Source organism: Panulirus ornatus, chromosome 4, assembly GCF_036320965.1.
Source record: "Panulirus ornatus isolate Po-2019 chromosome 4, ASM3632096v1, whole genome shotgun sequence".
NCBI classification, from domain to species: Eukaryota; Metazoa; Arthropoda; class Malacostraca; order Decapoda; family Palinuridae; genus Panulirus; species Panulirus ornatus.
In genome coordinates this window covers 63,811,033-63,827,883 of record NC_092227.1, presented here as the reverse complement: position 1 = coordinate 63,827,883, position 16,851 = coordinate 63,811,033, and the positions used below count along the sequence as shown (strand labels likewise).

The following is a 16,851-nucleotide window of genomic DNA, read 5'->3' as shown; positions in this document are numbered from 1 at the left end:
CCAGCCTGACGCTAGGAGGTACCCAAACACATTTCTCTGAAGAAATCCGAGCCTTCACTCGGATTTCCTCAGCACCAATTACCTCAGAAATCTCTTACGTGTCCAAAGAACATGCCAGACGTCTAATTCCAGTGGAAGGTAACGTGGTTCTGGACACAGTGAACTTTGGGATTCCATCGTGATAAACCAAACATAGTAATGAAAAATTAGAACCCCAAAGCCACAGAAGTCTGATATCCAGCTTCATCGAACTACTGAAGCCTCGAGTCTGGTAAGCTGGAAGGTGTGACTGTAGCGGTGGATCGCCTCCTCTTGCCACACCATTGGGAACAAGGCAGGTCTCCTCCTCCTCCGGGGCGCCTTGAAAAACCTCCTCCTCCTCCAAGGGCTTCCCCTACTTAGCTATTCATGGGCATTTGCACATCAAATCTGACTCATCCTCCCCTAAGCCCTTGTTTCTACCCTTACCCTTTGGCTAGCAGTCGGAGCCACCGACCACGTACTCTCTCTGTCTCTGTCTCTCTCTTTCTGTCTGTCTCTCTAATCAGCACCTTGAATTGAGACCGTAATCACATCTTCTCGGTACTTCATTTCAACGCAGTAAATGGTAATTGTATTTTGCCCAGTAACTGGAACACAATCCACTTGCCCAAGACCAAAAAATTCCATTCCATCCATCGTCTGAAACTTTGGGTATATTTCTTATCGAAAAGATATATATTCTCTCTCTCTCTCTCTCTCTCTCTCTCTCTCTCTCTCTCTCTCTCTCTCTCTCTCTCTCTCTCTCTCTCGCATACTTTATCGCCGTTCGGCAGTGCCAGGACCAGACAGAGAAGGGCCACATCCGCTGAAGTCCATTCTCTAGAGACACTTATCCACAACCAGGCCCCAGAGACCTTCCCATGGTTTCCCCCAGCTGCTTCCTAAGCCCTGGTTCAGTCCACCAACACCACGCTAAATGACTCGAACCCTTGCCATTCTGTGTGAAGCAGTAAAGCTTTAACAACCCTGTTACCAATTACAGTAGCAGAGGAACAGCGATGTGTACCGGCGCCTGAGTGGTTATAGCTCCAGTTTGTCACACATGCGTACTGGCGAGGGTTAGAATCCTTCCCTGTGGAGTTAATAGTATGTATCATTTAAGACCGCGCCTCATGCATAGTGTTGAATACGACAGCATTTTTAGAGTTATTCATCTTCTTTCTATTGTTGCCTAATTTTCTCAGTATTATTCTACCATTAGGAGGGTGCTCAAACACCAATTGTCTGTAGTCCATCAGTGAATACATTCAAGCTTTTGCCTTCACAGAGGCATCATGAGGAGTCTATAAAGAGAGAAAAATACCGCGTCACAAAACTTGGATACAAAAAAGTAAAACACAAACAAAATACGAAAACACTAGGAAACACTAAACAAATTCACAATCTCATGAAGGGTAGTACAATATAAATACATACGGAAAAAATGGAAAAAACTTACAGTCAAGGAAAAACATAGAGAGGAACAATATTACACTTTCTTGTGTAATATTTTAGTGTTCTTCCATAACTTTAAATCTGCTGCACCTCATTACCTTGCCAGTTTGTCTACACTTACTTTCAAAATGATGTTGAGACGCTACAGGACAGGCGAGTCGCACGTACCGTGTCCTTGTGTAAAGACAAGGGTGAGAAAACTGGATGTTCGATTAAATAAGGAAGTATAAAGGTCCATTTGTCTGAGCTTTACTCAGTAGGGGAGAGAGAGACGTGACGAACAGGATGGTGTCGTGCACTGAGCCAATGACTGGGTGGGAACAATGTGGTATCTGGAGAGGTTGAGGATGTGTAAACCAAGTAAGTACTTGCTGTAGATAATGTGTATCGGAAATACTTGCGTCAAGAGAGAGTTACTTATCTGTGGCATTATACTGGATCTGGTGGATAACTTATGATAGGGCAGATGCGTTACGGAACTTGCTCCAGACAGAGCGAATGAAAAGCTACGAAATGGAATGTCCTTTTTTTCATTTTTTACCGGAAGAATAAAGCATGTGTGCGAATAGGATGAAAGAAGGTAAGATGAGATTTCATTCCAGGATAAGAGATGTCATCATGACTTTGATCTAATCATGGACGGGGTGGTGAGGTGGGGTTAATGTAACGGTTTTATGAGTATGGTGAAGATCTGCAATATGCTGAGGGCGGGAAAGTGGGCCAAGGGAGATCAGTTGCCGTTTGCATATGACACGTCTCTAGTGGCAGATTCCAGAGAGAAATTTCATTACCTGGTGACAAGAGTCTAAGGTATAATAGTCATGATAATGTAAATGTTATCAATAATAAATAATAATAATAATAATAATGGTAATATTAATCATAACAACAATAATCATAATAACTATCATATATGAAGGCCAGTGTTCCCTGGCGACGTGACCTACACGCTGGAATGTATAATATGATGATACACCACACAGGACGCCGGAGGCAAGTGCATATGCAGATGACTATGCGTTGCATATTTCATGCAGCTCATAACATCTTTATTGCTTCTGGAATACATATGATCTATATTACCCTCACGGCCGAGCTGGAAAGGCTCCCGTGCCGCCGAAGACGACCCCCAGCTCTGGGTTGTGACGCGATGTAAAGCAGTTTCTTGGGATAAACAAAACTGAATAATTGGATGTCATCTGCTATCTTGAAGTACTCAGTGTCATGATACGTTGTCTTGGTGATATATATATGTGAACGATACCAAAGCCCAGATATGTAAAATATACGTACTCATCATGAAGTATTACGCGTCAGGTGAAGGCATAGTAACACTGAACATTCATCGAAGCCATTCTTGTGAGGAGAGACTCATCTTTAATGTGGCGCTCCTGTGCTCCGTTATGTCTTAGATTGCTGGGTTATGTCCACGACAGAGGTGGACTTCTTATCAAAAGTATACCTTCCAGGTTCCTTCAACCCTGAGGGAACACTTGGCAGTTTCCTTCAACCCTGAGGGAACAAGTGACAGGTTCCTTCAACCCTGAGGGAACAAGTGACAGGTTCCTTCAACCCTGTGGGCACATGTGGCAGGTTCCTTCAACCCTGTGGGAACATGTGGCAGGTTCCTTCAACCCTGTGGGAACATGTGGCAGGTTCCTTCAACCCTGAGGGAACAAGTGTCTTCTTAACCCCCTTCCCCAGCGTTGCTGTGACCTCTCCTCGTCCAAACTTACTTTCAACATAGCGGTCAGGAAAACAGATCACCAGGTTAAGTTCCCAACTACGCTGACCTCTCTCTCTCTCTCTCTCTCTCTCTCTCTCTCTCTCTCTCTCTCTCTCTCTCTCTCAGAAATCTGTCACTGTTGTTTCCTTCCTACAACAACACAACATCAAGCAAGAGGTCTGCACACTACTGACGTTTCACGCGAACTGTTCCAACATGAAATCATAATTACAACGGCAAAGTTGTACACAAAGGTGTTGTAATTTGTTTTGTTCCCTTTATCTACCACGTGTTGGGAAAAAAGCGACAAAAATGGAAAAAAAAACTAGAAATAATGAAATAGGTTAAGGATTTGAGAAATTGATATAAAGAGACGTACAGATAAGGGAAGAAAATATCTAGATCTTTGATTTCATATGTATACATATATTTTTTTCTTTTTATTGTTATACCTTGTCGCTGTCTCCCGCGTTAACGAGGAAGCGCAAGGAAACAGACGAAAGAGTGGCCCAACCCACCCATATACGTACACATGTATATACATACTCGTCCCCACACGCACATATACATATGCATTTCAACGTAGACATATATATATATATATATATATATACACTGACATATACATATATACACATGTGCGTAATTCATACTTGCTGTCTTTATTCATCCCGTCGCCACCTCGCCACACATGGAATGACATCCCCCTCCCCCCGCACGCGCGCGAGGTAGCGCTAGGAAAAAACAAAGGCCACATTCGTTCGCACTCAGTCTCTAGCTGTCATGTATAATGAACGGAAACCCCTTGTCCCATATATATATATATATATATATATATATATATATATATATATATATATATACATATATATATATATATATATATATATATATATATATATATATATATATATATATATATATACACGTGGAAATATATATGTATGCATATGTGCGTGTGTAGCGTTTATGTATATACATGTGTATGTGGGTGGGTTGGGCCATTCTTTCCTCTGTTTACTTGCGCTACCTCACTAACGCGGGAGACAGCGACAACGTATAATAAATATATATATATATATATATATATATATATATATATATATATATATATATATATATATATATATATATATAGCAAAAATATAATGATAATAATACTAGTAATAATCATAATAATCATAAAGTGACTCATATATTCAGGTGTGGTTGCTTCAATCATATTAATCCACCAATGTTCCGAGAATGAAATTCCAATACAAACAGATAGTCGTATTTGCCAGCGAAACACGCTTACAATGGCCCCCCGCGCGTGTGTTTATATTTGCCCATGTATTTGTCTGGTTATATGGAACTCATTACTTATACAAGCGTCGCTGACTATGGATCTGCCTTCCCAGGATTCGGCCCACAGCCAACCCAGGTGTTGACATTCGCCTGCGGCTTCTTATTGCTGGTTTACGCTGAAGAAAAATTATATATCATCAATCTCTTATCTTCCACTGAAACTGGAGCGAAGGTATGAATGGATGTTCTTAAGAATTTCGTAACAATGGTTCGATGTTAGGAGCATCAATCAAAAATATATTGAGAATCAAAGTACATTTTCTGGGCCACTGCTCGACATTTATTTATATATTTCCTATTTACTCGGTAGCTGAATATAGAGCAATCGCGGGTACCGCAGGCCACCGTGAGGAGGGAGAGAGAGGAGCAAGGGAGGTGCGTATTCCCTCTTTCTTTGAGTCTTGGGAGTCAGTGAAAGTACGGGAGAAAACGACGGGTATGTACGTTAATAATGGTACGCTGCCTCAAAGTGCTGCGGTGGACGATGCGTTATTTTGACGGGCGGTGTGGGCTTGGCTGGAGCAGAGAGAGAGAGAGAGAGAGAGAGAGAGAGAGAGAGAGAGAGAGAGAGAGAGAGAGAGAGAGACCGGTTTGAGGTCACCGTCAAACACCGGGTTTCATGCCACTGACCTGAGAGCAGTGTGGTCGCCTCGAAGACCATGATGCCAGATGCAATGACCTCGGCCGTCCGGGGCAAGATAGACTGGGAAGCGGTGCCGAAGAGGCATCTACGACCACGAGTGTGACACTTTCTTGCCACGTCTTTCTATTGCTTGATGATTATAATTTTTTTCAAACTAAATCGTAGAAAGAGAAACTAACACGATATTTACGACGTAGCGTAAAAATAAGGTCCTTTTTTGCACTAAGTTTCCCGTGAAGCGATTTTTTGTTGATTTTAACTATATTGACAAGTGTGTGATAAATAACTTAGTTACGCAAACTGTCTAATATAACTTAAAGGTGATCCAACCAGATAACTTGAAGAGAAACGTTGAATATAACAACCAGATAAGCATAACTGCAATGAATATGTGGTGTCCATGATTACTTCATAGAATGAAGTCATTCTTAACAGTCTTGGTTTCAAACTGTGATTACAAATTAATATGAAAAAATCCATGTAATTATCATAACGTAATTTGAGTATATCAAAAGTAATATAAAGTATATCAGTAATATGAACTTGATATAATTACGTATCCCAGAAATACATAACCCGAATCTTGAATAATTAAATAGCATCCTTCGTCTTGTTTGATGTTTCGCTTGCATGTTCTTTTATTCACAAACTAAAGTCGTAATTTCGTATTAACGTGAAGTGGTATGTAATCTCAGTTCTTTAATTTCCTGTCTTGTTTAACTATTGATCTGTTTGTCGTGGCAGATAATGATACGTTTGGCATATCTTTGAAGGGTTCGACACACACATACCTAGTTTGGTCAGCATAGGGAGGGTGAAAACACAAAAACATAGTCATTTAGTGAAGCTGCCACACAACATCATGTTCTCCTGTACAGAAATTAGAATCGTTTTTATAATATCTCTTGAAAACAGAGTCAGCTCACAAGATCATCCTACTGAGGCAGGCCGTGCTCGCTCCAGCACACATGACACGGATGAGAGACGTACACACGTGGACTCAAAAAAGCTGTTTGGACTCGATTTCTCCCTTATAGGTGGTGAGCGGCTGTCTGGATTTGATCCATCCCCTTTATATGTGATGGGCGAAATTACAGATAACAATGAATACGATCTCGTGGTGGGCGCGTTCCACGATGTCACAGATGCGCGACCTTTGAGACGTTCCACACACCCCAGGCTACTCCGAATACCCAATAAGGCGTCAACTGATCAAAGGCCACCCCTTGCGAGCCGTTGGCAACCGTTTCAAATTGTAGGAGACGTCAAGACTGAGGCCCACCACCTAGACAGACCCAGCTATTCATAACGAAGTCGTCTCGTGCACAAAGGACTGTCACACTTGAGGTAGCAATAGGTAGTAAAGGTATGTAGGAATAGATGCTAAACTTGAAGAAACACTGTAGCATATTACGCAGAAAAAAAGAGCTTGGTGATTATCATAATTCAGCTTCCTGTAGAAATAGGGCGGTGGGATGGTATCGTTAGGACTAAGGGAAGTCAACGGATCTAACAAATGAAACTGGCGACTGCAAGAATGATCAGGAAATCAGTCCAGATAGTCAAATATGAAAGACAATTTCCCATGATACGAATAAACACGGTACACCATGGAATACATATGGTATGTGATAACGAAACATGGATAGCTTTCACTACTGGCAGTCCGAAGGAAGTGTAGGCAATAAGAAAAAAAAAAAAAAAAAAAAAATATATATATATATATATATATATATATATATATATATATATATATATATATATATATATAAGAAGAAAGTTAAGAGTAAATGTGAATCAGAGCAAGGTAATTAGGTACAGTAGGGTTGAGGGGCAAGTCAATTGGGAGGTAAGTTTCAATGGAGAAAAACTGGAGGAAGTAAAGTGTTTTAGATATCTGGGAGTGGATCTGGCAGCGGATGGAACCATGGAAGCGGAAGTGGATCATAGGGTGGGGGAGGGGGCGAAAATGCTGGGAGCCTTGAAGAATGTGTGGAAGTCGGGAACATTATCTCGGAAAGCAAAAATGGGTATGTTTGAAGGAATAGTGGTTCCAACAATGTTGTATGGTTGCGAGGCGTGGGCTATGGATAGAGTTGTGCGCAGGAGGATGGATGTGCTGGAAATGAGATGTTTGAGGACAATGTGTGGTGTGAGGTGGTTTGATCGAGTAAGTAACGTAAGGGTTAGACAGATGTGTGGAAATAAAAAGAGCGTGGTTGAGAGAGCAGAAGAGGGTGTTTTGAAATGGTTTGGGCACATGGAGAGAATGAGTGAGGAAAGATTGACCAAGAGGATATATGTGTCGGAGGTGGAGGGAACGAGGAGAAGTGGGAGACCAAATTGGGGGTGGAAAGATGGAGTGAAAAAGATTTTGTGTGATCGGGGCCTGAACATGCAGGAGGGTGAAAGGAGGGCAAGGAATAGAGTGAATTGGATCGATGTGGTATACCGGGGTTGACGTGCTGTCAGTGGATTGAATCAGGGCATGTGAAGCGTCTGGGGTAAACCATGGAAAGCTGTGTAGGTATGTATATTTGCGTGTGTGGACGTATGTATATACATGTGTATGGGGGTGGGTTGGGCCATTTCTTTCGTCTGTTTCCTTGCGCTACCTCGCAAACGCGGGAGACAGCGACAAAGCAAAAAAAAAAAAAAAAAAAAAAAAATTATATATATATATATATATATATATATATATATATATATATATATATATATATATATTGGAAAGGATCATAATTTTGCGCGATCAAGTATATTCTTATGAGTCCACGGGGAAAATGAAAGACTAAGTTCCCAAGCGCAGTTTCGTGTAATAATCGCATCATCAGGGGAGTTACGAGAGAGAAATACAAGTCAGCTGATAGCTACGTCTCTTCGTTGTATATCAGTTGACATATTTCTTTCTTGTATCTCCCCTGATGATGTGATTATTACACGAAAGTGCACTTGGGAACTTATAGTTTTATTTTCCTCGTGGACTCATAGGAATATATATATATTTATATATATATATATATATATATATATATATATATATATATATATATATATATATATATATAGTTATCTCCCTTATTTACCAATACAGGTTATAGTTACCCATTATATCTTAATCAGTTTTCTTTGAGAAATTGGAGGAAGGCCAAGGTCAAGCCTCTCCCTGAGAACTGGCCATAAGAGGAAGATGTGATACACAAGGCTGTTGGTAAATGTATAATGTAATCTGTACACATCCCAGGCATTTCAAACCCTGAAGTTATATAACTGAGGCCAGTAAACTTGCCAGAATGATGTTAAGTACAGTAATATATATATAGAGAAATGTATCAGGTATAAATTGTATTATTTATGTTACGACGGAGCCATGTTCATTTTTGCTATAATATATTCTTATAGATTTTATCTGTATTTGGTATTTGATCATTTTGAGAAGAAGGGAAAGAGTAGGTATAATTACGGCCGTCACCTGTCACGAGATGTTAGCCAGATTGTGAGGGAATCTGAGTCTAGTCCAAATTTCTTAACAAAAGCTGTTATTTCAGAGTTATCTGTTTTGATGGGCCTATGGGATGATTATACAACCTTTAATGTTTTGATGGGCCTATGGGCTGATTATACACCCTTTAATGTGTAAGGGGTGGAGTGCTCAAATTACAGAGGTATAAGTTTGTTGAGTATTCCTGGTAAATTATATGGGAGGGTATTGATTGAGAGGGTGAAGGCATGTACAGAGCATCAGATTGGGGAAGAGCAGTGCGGTTTCAGAAGTGGTAGAGGATGTGTGGATCAGGTGTTTGCTTTGAAGAATGTATGTGAGAAATACTTAGAAAAGCAAATGGATTTGTATGTAGCATTTATGGATCTGGAGAAGGCATATGATAGAGTTGATAGAGATGCTCTGTGGAAGGTATTAAGAATATATGGTGTGGGAGGCAAGTTGTTAGAAGCAGTGAAAAGTTTTTATCGAGGATGTAAGGCATGTGTACGTGTAGGAAGAGAGGAAAGTGATTGGTTCTCAGTGAATGTAGGTTTGCGGCAGGGGTGTGTGATGTCTCCATGGTTGTTTAATTTGTTTATGGATGGGGTTGTTAGGGAGGTAAATGCAAGAGTCCTGGAAAGAGGGGCAAGTATGAAGTCTGTTGGGGATGAGAGAGCTTGGGAAGTGAGTCAGTTGTTGTTCGCTGATGATACAGCGCTGGTGGCTGATTCATGTGAGAAACTGCAGAAGCTGGTGACTGAGTTTGGGAAAGTGTGTGGAAGAAGAAAGTTAAGAGTAAATGTGAATAAGAGCAAGGTTATTAGGTACAGTAGGGTTGAGGGTCAAGTCAATTGGGAGGTGAGTTTGAATGGAGAAAAACTGGAGGAAGTGAAGTGTTTTAGATATCTGGGAGTGGATCTGTCAGCGGATGGAACCATGGAAGCGGAAGTGGATCATAGGGTGGGGGAGGGGGCGAAAATTTTGGGAGCCTTGAAAAATGTGTGGAAGTCGAGAACATTATCTCGGAAAGCAAAAATGGGTATGTTTGAAGGAATAGTGGTTCCAACAATGTTGTATGGTTGCGAGGCGTGGGCTATGGATAGAGATGTGCGCAGGAGGATGGATGTGCTGGAAATGAGATGTTTGAGGACAATGTGTGGTGTGAGGTGGTTTGATCGAGTAAGTAACGTAAGGGTAAGAGAGATGTGTGGAAATAAAAAGAGCGTGGTTGAGAGAGCAGAAGAGGGTGTTTTGAAATGGTTTGGGCACATGGAGAGAATGAGTGAGGAAAGATTGACCAAGAGGATATATGTGTCGGAGGTGGAGGGAACGAGGAGAAGAGGGAGACCAAATTGGAGGTGGAAAGATGGAGTGAAAAAGATTTTGTGTGATCGGGGCCTGAACATGCAGGAGGGTGAAAGGAGGGCAAGGAATAGAGTGAATTGGAGCGATGTGGTATACAGGGGTTGACTTGCTGTCAGTGGAGTGAATCAAGGCATGTGAAGCGTCTGGGGTAAACCATGGAAAGCTGTGTAGGTATGTATATTTGCGTGTGTGGACGTGTGTATGTACATGTGTATGGGGGGGGGGTTGGGCCATTTCTTTCGTCTGTTTCCTTGCGCTACCTCGCAAGCGCGGGAGACAGCGACAAAGTATAAAAAAAAAAAAAAAAAAAAAAAAAAAAAAAAATATATATATATATATATATATATATATATATATATATATATTCCTGTGAGTCCACGGGGAAAATGAAACTCGTGTTTCACTTTACCCGTGGACTCAGGAATATCTTGATCACGCACAAAATTGTGATCCTTTCCAATATATATATATATATATATATATATATATATATATATATATATATATATATATATATATATATATATCCCTGGGGATAGGGGATTAAGAATACTTCCCACGTATTCCCTGCGTGTCGTAGAAGGCGACTAAAATGGGAGGGAGCGGGGGGCTGGAAATCCTTCCATCTCGTTTTTTTTTCTTTTTAATTTTCCAAAAGAAGGAACAAAGGGGGCCAGGTGAGGATATTCCAAAAAAAGGCCCAGTCCTCTGTTCTTAACGCTACCTCGCTAACGCGGGAAATGGCGAATAGTTTAAAAGAAATATATATATATATATATATATATATATATATATATATATATATATATATATATATATATATATATATACAGTGGAGTCAGCAGGAAAAGATCGAGAAGAGGGAGTACATCTTATCATACTGTGACTAAGAATCAAGAACTCACTCTTGAAAATTTTTGTCCGGTCTCCATCAGGGATCATGTCTCACCGTCCCACAGGTGGAGGATGACCTCTGGCAGCCAACAGTGTGCTAAGGTCATGCCACTGACAACTGACCTCCACATAAAATTCCCTAAACCGCTCAGGCTAAATAAAGAAGTTTATGATCTTGAGATTAAAAAAAGATACAGCTTAATCGATGACGGTATTCGAAGAAAATACGAGAAAAATGTGAATCTAAAACTCTAGTTTTGAATGCAGGACAGAAGAATTGTAGAGTGAAATGAAATTTTTTTTTTTCCTCTTTTGGGAGGGGGGGAAATGTTGGGTAGAATTTCAAAAGTTTCATATGTTGAAGAAACTGAAAAAGGAAGATACAGTGATGGACGAATGAATAATAAGGAGTTGTAAATGAAAGAGAAATTAAGAAATATAAGATAAATTGGTTAACAATTAAACTTTCGAAAACAGGCGTAAATACGTTCGAGAAAGCTAACCACTTAGAGAAAACCTATAACTAAATTGAGAAAGGAAGGCCCCCCCCCCAAAAAAAAAAGAAAAAAATGTGTAGAAAAAGAAGGCAAGAAATTATGATTAAAGATATGAAGAGAAACTGGGCAGAATATTTCGGCATTCTGCAAAATATCGACAGTGAAGAGGCGAAGGAAGTTCCTATAGAGGATGAATCTAAATCAGTAGATCTTCGAAGACAATTTACCAATAATAAAATGGACCAGGAATTGACGAATTGATCGTAGAAATATATAAAACACTTGAGCCGTAACGTCCTAAGTCAAAAGTCTTGTTCTCCACCCCAAAATCTGGCACAAATGGACGATGCATAACGAACAGGGGAAAACGACTTATGCATCCTATTTTAAGAAGGTTGATCTTCATTCACGAAAGGTTGGTTGGTTGGTTGGTTGTTTGGGCTACAGGCCTGATCATCAACTGCCAGAGTCAACGTAAGTTACATCCACCAACCGAAAAATCTTGATCACCTTCTTCACGTGTTCAAGATAATTCATAGACCACCTACACTCTCTCACTATGCATGTGGCATACGGTAAAGGAAAGAATCATAGACGTGTCTCCCTTATGGTATACCTTTGCAAGATCCATCCATGAAGACTTATGGAAAGGCCGAAATCATTACCGAGCCACTGCATGGAGGATAATAACAAGTGTGACAGGTGGAAAGAAGGTGGGCTATAGACACGAAATTTGCTCTAAGACAAATCATGATAGAAAGTTCAGTGTTCCCAAACACACGAGTTTCATCGGATGTGCGTAGAGAATTTGATTCATTAGCCTGAAAGAATATCATGTCAGTAGCAATGAGTTCAGAGACATTAAATTTACATATCATCCTCGTGGAAATAAAGTAAACACAAATAATGAGAGCCAGTCCTGGTTTAAGGTAGGCAGAGGAATGAGAAAAAAAAATTTCATTATGGTTTATCACGTAGTCAGAATAGAGGTAACATGGAATCAAGATCCATCTATGCAAATGACAGTTTATGCAGATGACGCACGCCACATTGGATCTCCAAGGGACAATCTGCAACTTGCCATGAACAAAGGGAAAGAAGCTTTCCGAAGAAAAAGGCTTTACGGCAAATAAAGATAAAATATGGAGTCTATGATGGCCAGTAAAGTCAATTAAGATATCAAGATGGAGACAAACAGCTTAATCAGCCTCCAAAATCAAAGTGTCAGCTAAACTAAACAGCTGACAGAAGGAGGGACTGGTGAAGACATCACCGAAAGAAATCGTGAACGTAGTCTACAAAACTTGGGATATTCCATCCATTACGGGAGGTCGAATATCTGCCAACAGATGCGAGTCGCTTAGTATTCCCAAACATCCGGGCGCAAGTATTGACATATGAGGCACAGGTTTGGTCCCCAATCACCAGGGAGACGTCCAGGATAACACCAGCAGGAATGAAAAGTCGTGAGACTTAGTCTTGGGGAGGGAAAAGGAAAATGGGAGAGAATGAGACACTCGAAGTTGCTAGAAGACCTACTGATAATACCGGCACGTCAAGAGGGTTCGATCGCGTGAAGCAAAGGAGATCTAAGTCAAGGTTGAGAACACGCTAGAGAGATGGAGAACACAAGATCTTTTCGAGAACCGACGGATTAGAAAAAAAAAATATAAGGCAGGTATGTGTGAAGGCAGAGTCTAATCGAAATTGCGTTAACCAGGATTCCGCCTTGCGCCAGCCTATCTAAGGGCTGAGGTAAGACCAACAAGAAATAGAGATATTCTTAACTTGCAATTCTCATATGGAAATCATTACGAACTTAGGAAATAAAATTATCGAATTCCCTTCTTTTTTTTTAAGAGCACTAGAAAAAATATGAAGTTGATTTATTAGTCCTGTAATATGATTTGAATATCGAATTGATGCAATTATAAACAGACGATTTTGGTAATTAAGTGTCAGTTAAACTACGCTGTTTAAAATGAGAAGGCAGTTCCTCTTTCTGTTATTTCTGTTCTCCTTTCTCCTGAACAGTTCCTGCAGTATTTTCCAATACGGACAAAATCACGCTGCATGGACGAGGATAAAGATTATGACGGAAGCAGCAAAGATCCCTTCACAGTTCGGGGAAGTGATCACGTGCGGTGGGTTCCAATAACAGTCACACACGACCATAAGTGAGGAACTTATAAAAGTAGCCGTTAAGACTTCTCAATCAGACGGGACCCTCTTTAGGGTGGCGTGCGAGCGCGGGATCTGGAAACGCATCGGTTGCAAGAGATTTGCTGTTTGTAGATGATGATCATGGCACGCTCCTGCATCACACTGATCATTTAGTACCTTTGCTCGAGACAAACCACATAAATGAGACTGCTGAAATTACTGGTAGTTTACACCCGTGTAGAATTCTGTATACAGTGTAGAACACATGCATGGCATGTTTACACCACCTATACGTAAGTCATGTGCATGACGAGCGAGAAAAACTATCATTTTTTGGTCGATAAAGTTAACAGAGATACGTGACAAGTGGTCCTGTGGTTAATTACAGAACAAGGACGATTCTCAGTAAACCCCGCAAGAACGGTCAGGTCAGAGGGCAAGCCATCTTACAAGAATCGTACTATTTAGGTCACTGGTCGCACCGTTGTGTTCGAGTGCCGTACCGTCGCACATAAAGGATCGCACCGTCGTGCCGAAGGGTCGTACCGTCATGCCGAAGGGTCGTACCGTCATGCTCACGGGGTAAATAGATATTCGACTAGTAACGCAAGTATGTGTCACACGAGCGGGTTCATGAAACTCACATGGCGTGTGCAGGAATTTGAAGCTCTTTTGCCTCGTAAATTATAAATAATTGTGATGCATCTTGAGTCTGTACAATTATCTAATTTAGTTTGTAGTAGTACGCGGTAGAGTTTTTAGTTCCATCCAGGTAATGTCCGGGAAATACACTTCTCTTCCCAACACAATTGTGAAAATTATCTATAAGGCGGAACTCTGCCAGGTGAGGAGTCAGCATGCGAGTTCATCAGACTCGCCTCACGTCTCGTTGCACCGTTCTAGGGACACAGTTTTCCGTGCCTCACCACCGTACTTGATCAACAGGTCTGCTGTCATCCTCTTGTCATAATCAGAAACTAGAATGAGAGTTCAGCCGACACATTGTTGACGATACCGGAGTTTCAGTTCTGATCATGTCTCTGGCGGTTATTTCTAAACCAGCCAAGTTGCTACTAATACGTCTACAGACTTTCCTGTCTTGGTAGGATTATTATTACTCATCGAAAACGGGAGGAACTGCATCCATCAATGGACGGGAGACTCGTGTGTTAGGTATAGCTGACAAGACACTTAGCTCATTTGCTGATGGAAGAAAAGTCTTGAACGAACAGGCAACGTCAGACGACCTCTTTCTTTGTCACATCTGGGTTCGTTGGGAGGCCATGGAAGGATAGACAAGAACGAAATCATAGACTCAAGACTGGGAGATAACCAAACACTACAGTGCTGGTGTGGTTCCTCCAAACACTTTGGAATATGTAACCCTACAAAAATACTCGCATCTGTACAGTCATGCATTTATAGAGAGTCTGGAAAAAAAAAAAATCTGTACGCAATTTTTTCTTTTGGAAAATTAATTCTACCGTTGCACATTTAAAATACAGCTCGAGTGATTTTTTTTATTTGTGGAAAAAATATATCTAACTTTACTTAATCCTACCAAAATTGAAGTTTTACAGTAATACGTATTTGTATACTTTTTTTTTTAGTTAATTCTTTATCGCCTATGACATTTAGAGAGAAGTTACTCATTCAAGATAAAGATACACTTACCTATGCTACCCTCAGCTGATTACATGATAAATTTAGGTGACATTCACTCATAAATTCCAGAGTCAGTTGTCAATACTCCACTGGACGGAAGGGCTGGCGTCACAATAGGGGATACATAGTATGTTACGGAGGCTGACATGTTGAACCCAGGCTTTGATGAATACTAAAAGATCGCATTAATGAATAATAATGACAGTTATACGTAACCTTCCATCGAATGGTAATAAAACACGGTATGAATATAAAAACCAGAGGAAGATATACAAGGATGTGTAAGACTAAACGAAGAGAAAAGAGATTAATCAAACTGCAGGATTTTAGTTCCAAAACAAAGGGAAACCACATAATGCTAGTGTTAGCAAGACATGGGTCAATAGATGCGAAGAAATCAATAAAATGTGATAATGGAGATGGGATAGAAGATCCCATAGTACTCTGGCTCTCAAGAGGTAAAGGAGAGTCTGAAATAACTGTGGAAGGAGGAGGAGGAAGTGGAGAGAAAGAGCGAGGAGCAAATAAATTAAGAATACTCCAATAACATGTTTATAAATCCTCTGAAGGACAATTGGATGTTAAGAATAGTACGTGTTGCGAGTACTGGCAGATGAATGGCATAGTTCAGAGATAAGGAGTCACTGTTGCAACGCAAGATAGATAGGCTACAGTCAGTGTTGATGAGAGAGTCTGAAATTCGCGTGCTTTTTCAATCTTATTCTGTTTTTCTATATATCATGACATCTTTGAGTCATGCATAGTGTCATATCAAGAAAAAAAAAAGTGAAAACGATGCATTCTAACCTTTCTGTATCCGTAATTCTAAAACTATCATCGAAGGATTCTTGTACTACAGACTGAGCTTCGTATACACGGGGTAACTGACAAATATATATGATTCATAAAAAGAATAAGTTTTTCACAATTAACTAAGCGTTATATAGAACAAAACAGGTAATGTGATATCAGAACTTCTAAAGCACCATTAAAACAATTAATACGCTGATCTGGACATCACAGAAAATTACTCTTATTTTACTTACTATGTTGTACACATTAGTGCTGTTGAGAAAAGAGATAACTTTAGATCGTTTGGCTGATATCGTTAAGAAGAAATCGGGTAGCATAATATTTCCTGAATTTTACAGACAGATGGTACGAACTGGGCGGGTACGAAAAATCACCATACAGTCCGAAAGAACTGCTGTAACCTAAGTAGACAACGAACACAATTCCTATTTGCCTTGTTACAAAATGAATATGTGTGGCGAGTGCATCATTTCCCTGCGCCAGTACTGATGGTCTGGTTTGTACTTTCCCGACTGTGATGTACACACCGGTGCGACCATGTGCTGTCCCCAAAGACCATCGAGGGTCTAGGTGGAGAATTCTCTGGCAGTGGTGCTGCCGTGTCAAACCCGCCTTACCTCGACGCAGGCGGGTGTAAGCCCCGGGGGCTTTCCATGGTGCGATAAAAGTAGAAGAGCCAGGGTGGATAAGGATAAACGAACCTAAGGGTTAAGATATTCTGAAATGAAAGAGGAATGAGGAGCATAGGTACTTATAAAGACTGGAGTGAATGAGAGAA

At 40.5% G+C, this 16,851-nt stretch overlaps 1 protein-coding gene across 1 annotated transcript in view; it reads right to left on the bottom strand.

The window, feature by feature from the left end:
• Positions 1–16,851, bottom strand: part of LOC139766738 (uncharacterized) — a 1,106,342-nt gene that overhangs the window by 910,762 nt on the left and 178,729 nt on the right.